This window comes from Clinocottus analis, unplaced genomic scaffold (assembly GCF_023055335.1).
Source record: "Clinocottus analis isolate CAN_PGR_092001 unplaced genomic scaffold, fCliAna1.0.p SCAF_10, whole genome shotgun sequence".
Classification (NCBI taxonomy): domain Eukaryota; kingdom Metazoa; phylum Chordata; class Actinopteri; order Perciformes; family Cottidae; genus Clinocottus; species Clinocottus analis.
In genome coordinates, this window is record NW_027175821.1 from 13269570 (window position 1) to 13275569 (window position 6000).

Genomic DNA, 6000 nt, shown 5'->3' on the forward strand with positions numbered 1-6000 from the left:
ATTGATATAAAATGGGTCAGAGATCACGTGAGAAGATTGATGCCCTTCATTACACTAATAATTCCCTGATAGGAAATTGTTTTTTGTTGCCTGAGCTGCAGTCTGGCAGGGATCCATCAGTCGTACATGTGTAGGGCCGAGTGTGTGTGCAGAGTGGGAGGACTGGTGGGAGCAGGACATCGTAATTGAGGGAATTTTCTTGTCTCGCTGAGCTGTCTCTATGGAAACAGTCTGCTGCGACAAAGAAGTAAATGGAGAACTATAGAAAAAATAAATCCTGCAAGATCAATGTTGGCTCAGCAAACTCCGGCTGGTGTGAATAAACCCCTTAAGATTATTATATGTAAACCCCTTAACATTATTATATGTTGTTTCTATTGTAATTTACTATATGCTTTCTTATTGTGTCAACGACATTCATAATGTCAGTCAATAATTCCTTAAATCATTTGTACAACATAATGATTGTTTGAAATTAGTGTAGGCTGATTCATGTCATTGAGATTGTGTCTGATAATTGACTTGTCTCTGGTGAAATAGGAAATCTATAAATAGAAGTGTATGTCTTACCAAAGCCGGAAGGCTCTCTTTGATTTGGGCTTTTTGCATCCTATGTCTTGGTTGACTTGTGGAAATGCTTCAGGCCAAATGTATTCTCCATAGATCGTTGAAGTAGTTTCTTCTAAACAGTTTGCTGGCACTGAAAAAAATACATATACGTCATGTAAAATCATATTCCATAACTGAACACATCTTTACTTGTGTTAGATAGAAAATCCAGCTTGTATATAATAACAATATAAGTTTATTTATGAAGCACTTTTCAGAACAAAGTGCTTTACACAGCTGAACCCAGATGATCATTAATAAAAGGCTTTTTTAAAAATATAAGATCAGGGGATTTGAAAGATGTCCCTGATTCTTCAAGCCTCAGACCTTCAGGCAAGCTTACCTATATGTTTGATCGCCACGTCCATAGTTTGAATAATAATGGAGTCGTTGTCATACCCGGATGTCAAGGCATTATGAATAAAAGTGGAAATGTCTGCCACAGTGTTTTTGTTGTATTCTTGAACATGGAAGGTGCAGTAATATCTGCAGATGAAACATACAATTATTGGCACACAAAACATGCAGCATGCTTTCTGCAGCATTATTCTTCTCTTTCTTTTGCCACTTACTGTTTTTGTTGGCCGTGGAAAATCTAAAGAAAGGAAACCAGAGAGATGTTGCAATGTAGTCATCAGCAGCTGCAGTGTTCTGCGATATTATTCAGAGGATTAAACTATACAGGTATGCCATTTATATAATTTTCGTATGGCCTTTTTGTCTATGCTATTAAAATGAACCGCACACTTACCATCAGTCCATTGTGTTGCCCGATGTTCCTATAAATATTACAGATGAATAATAAGTCAACTGTCACTTATCACGCACATAAAGCACTCACACACAATTAAAACACATTTCACGGGTCCCACCTGCCGACGTTCTTCTGGACGATGAGATTCAGCACAATCATGGTGTCATTCACCTCCAGCTGCTCCTTCACCTTTTGCCAAGAGAGAATAACTCAATGGACACAACGTTTCTTTTCCACAGCTTTCAAGTTTAGTTATGTGAGTCTCTTACCCATTTCTCAATAATTTCCTCTGGTTTTGTCTGGCTGCCGTACATACTTAAAGTCAAATTAACTCTGAAGAATGTGTCTGGTCCGACTGCAGGAGAAAAAGGACAGCAGATATCACAGCAGTGCATCTCTACTGTAAATGCATTATACAACAACAAACACGTTGTTCTTTCCAAGCAGCATTTGTGTTTTGTCCTGTACTGTACCGGTTGTGAGCTACTACACTACAGTGTGAATGACTGAACTATCAATATGCCTGGCAGGAAGCTTTGATGTGCCCACAGTACGCAACAAAGTCTGTAATTCTGCTGTGGTGGAATACTGAGAGAGAGCTGATGGGGTTATTTTACAGATCCATCACAGAATCAGGTCTAATCGATCTGTCGGACTGAGAATTTAAATGAGTCAAACTGGATTTAATCGAGGCAGCAAGGAAAGCAAATCCAGACTGTCCTATTCGAAAGGAGTTTCTTTGAACAGGGATTCAGGTTTGTTACGTGAACTGACCGGCAGTCTCGTTGAGCTCGAGAGGATCTCCTGTCGTTGACATGTTCGCGGGTCGAGCTGAGAGACTTTGAGTTGGACCCGTTTCTGTGAATTTAAAGACATGACGAGAAATGATCACAGCACAAAGAGATTGTTTTGCACCTGTATACATTCTTTAATGAAATTACTACGATCACAACATGATTCAACGTTGCTGCAAAGCAACAGTAATACTTGTGGACGTTGTTTTATTCTTGCATGCTTACCTGGTGTAGATGCAGAGCTGACGGTTGGCTGTGGTTCTCCCACTGCAGGGACTAACTCTGAAGGAGACCAAATGAATCACTAGTTATAAAAGAGGGAACCTTGAAAGAAGAACTACAATTAAAAATAGCAGGAAGTCTGACATGAATCACGTTATGGAAATGGAAATGTCTCAGAAATTATGTCTCTGGCTTTAATGTATCTCTGCAGGTGTACAATAACTTTGTTCTATCTAGGCAGCATCATTTTAATTTTGCCATTTGATAATCAGGCTGAAAGTGCATAGTTAATTTAATCACTTTAATGTATTTGTTAATGTTCACACATCAACTGAACATTTCTTTTAACTCAATGTCTGCATTGGGTCTTTAAAAATAAAATGAATAAATAAATATGCTTCCTGCAGAACTGATGTACTTCATCTGACATTAACATACATCCTCTTTTAAGATAATGGTGATATAATCTGCTTGTCTAAGGTTCGACTGACGCAGTACACATGAGAGGACCATAGTGCACTTTACGTACCCACAGGGAGTATGCTGATGCTCAGAGGGTCGGGTGTCAGGGTGAGGACGTCGTATGAGAAGGTCGAACTCAGCAACAAAGCAATGTTTGCCTGAACCACTTCTACATCAGCAGCAGGATCCACGTTGACGTAGACTTCACAGCTGAAACTTGGGATTTATCACATTGACATGGGTTAAATCTGCAGTTGGGAGAATATATTATTGCCCTTGTGCCGTATGGTGTAATTCTTAGTAACATTTTCATGTCTTGAAATGATCTCACCACTTGTCACAGGTGGAGTTTGACAATGCTCTTGATCCCTAAAGACAAAGTTTTCACCTCTTTATTAAAAGGTTTTCTGATTTTATCTAATTACACACAACTGATTGCCGTTAATACAATTACAGCCATCTTGAACTCAGCTCAATGCTCACATACGTCATTCATTTCCTCGGAAAATTTCATTGTCTCAATAAAGAAAATAGCCCGTTTTCTGATCAGCTGGTCTTTGAGGAAATTGCTATTTCCATCTGTGGAAAATCAAACTGATGTCCTATTAGTGGTGTACCTGAGATAGTTGTCCAGGTAGAGCAGCAGAATTATTAACCACATGGCAGGCACGACTGTACGGGGGACACAGATAACAGAAATTACAGACAGGACTGTTGTCCTGGATTGCAGCTTTGATCATAATGAATTTTTAGATTCACTAATACACACACACACACACACACACACACACACACACACACACACACACACACACACACACACACACACACACACACACACACACAGAGACAGACAGACAATCTGTCTTGATGATAAACCAGCTAGAAAAGTAATTCAACACATTTATATTTTATTTATAAGGAGCTGATTCCTCAAATTGCAGAATTGCTTTTTCTGAAGTAAAGGATCTGAATACGTCTACAAGCACTGCCAGCTGAGAGGGGTGTTTTGCTAATGAAAGTTGCATTACCTTGAGGATGACACAAGGATGTCATGGACTGAAATGTTGTGAGAGAAAATACTCTCCAACTGACAAGAGATGAGAGCAAAGATTAACTCATTCAAATCTGACCTGTTTGTTCAAAGTTGTGAATCAAATGTTATTCATACCCAGTTTCTCGTGAGTTCCTCCAGCGGCACTGAACAATTTCCAGGCTGCGTGGAGTGAACTATGGACATCCACATGTTGATTTTGTAGAGTGACCATGCTAGAAAATAAAAAAACAAAATTTCAAAAGGAAAAGTTTTCGACCTGTCAATGGTTTAATGCACCAGTTACTAGTGGTTGACCTTGTCTTTGACCTTAAACTGGAGTTACTGAACATTATTCGCCTACCCTTAAATCTAGACATCTTGAACTGCATGACCATAATGTGCAAATGAAAAGGTCAGAGGTCATACTATATTTACCACAATGTAGGTTGTTGTCAGTCTGGAGATGACAGTCGTGTTTCCACTGACTCAGGTCCCACCTCAACACGTCTCCATCTGCACAGCTCTGCTGCCTCAGCTCCTCAGCGCTCCGTTCTCTGGCCCACATCCTGAACAGACCAATCTCACCGAACAGTTCCTTCCCGGTCTGCAGCTTCACCTCCCCATTGACGTTTGTGTAATGAGGCACCCCCAGAGTGAGGGTGCCGTTTGGGGACAGTGGCTGGGATAGGGGGAGGTTCACAGAGGTCTCATTCTTACTGGTTCCATTGATGTAAATCCGCAGCCTGCGAGCTGGGCCGGACCAAGTGACACACACAGTGTACCAGTCATTCAATTTTAAATCTCTTTCCAATGTGTACTTTTTTCCAAACAGCCATACGAACAACTGTGTACTTGTGCCCCCAAGTCCCAGCTCTATGTCTCTTTTCCCAGGTGCTTTGTAGTCAAAGCCTGTCCACTCCACTGTATGTGAGTTGCTTAAAAGCATGCATGCACTCAGCTCCTTGAGGGCTGGGACCACAGCTCCTTGTTGTAGCTGCCATAAACACCGCCGACCCCTGAACAGTACCTTCTTACCCCACAAGCTGGTGCTGGCAGAGGAAGCTGCAACGACACATAGGTGGAAAAGACACAGATCGATACACCTTTTGTATTAACAGCTATTACTCCTAGTGATGTTTTGTACTACTTTAAACATTTTCAAGTGCTTTAAAATCACTTAAGTGGTATGAGTCTTACTTGAGCCCAGCAGCTGCATACACAGACAGATTAGAGTGAGACAAGACAGGCTTCTGACGGAGTTCATGACAGCAAACAAAAATCTTTCGATGCCAGTCAAATGGTGATCTGCTAAAAGGTGACAACCAGATACACATAGTTGTTTCAGTTTACCTTGTAGTAAGACAACAATTATCAACGTATGACCATGTGGCTTAATACATAACTTAGACTTACCGTGGTCATCTCCTTCAAATCTGAAGTTTGAGCTGTTTTGTGAGAAATCAAACAAACAATGTTCACAAGAGCTGGCTGAGCCACGAGTCTGCTGGCAGGCGTCACTTCATTTCTCTATAAGAAGACCTCCACACCCGCTCGCTGTAGTTCCCTGAGTTACTCATTAAGCGCCACCCATAAACATAACTAACAAGCACGATAACGTTACGATCGCGACTTCATGAAACCCTTTGCAAATGGGAATTTAAAAATCCTACCATTGACACATTCAAGTCATTTTTGTGCAGTGTGAATGCACATGTTTTGGTGTCAGTCAGGGTTTTAATGTTTTAATGGTAATAATGTTCTTAACAAGGCTTAAAGTTTGAAGAAATACTGCTCCAGGATGTTGAGAAATACTTGACACACACCCTTGTTTGTGTAGATGTTGATGACACAGATGTGCCATAACTGTAACATTATCCAAATAGGTTGTCTCATTATATATCAACCTTCACATTTGGGGCTGCTGCATGAGCTGCTGCATAACTGGTTCTTATTGATGCAAATAGAAAACGTCATCTGCGAAGATTGCTTCTCTTTAGGTTTAATTTGTTCATGGTTATAACTGAGACAGGTGTGTGTGTGTGTGTGTGTGTGTGTGTGTGTGCGTGTGTGTGTGTGTGTGTGTGTGTGTGTGTGTGTGTGTGTGTGTGTGTGTGTGTGTGTGT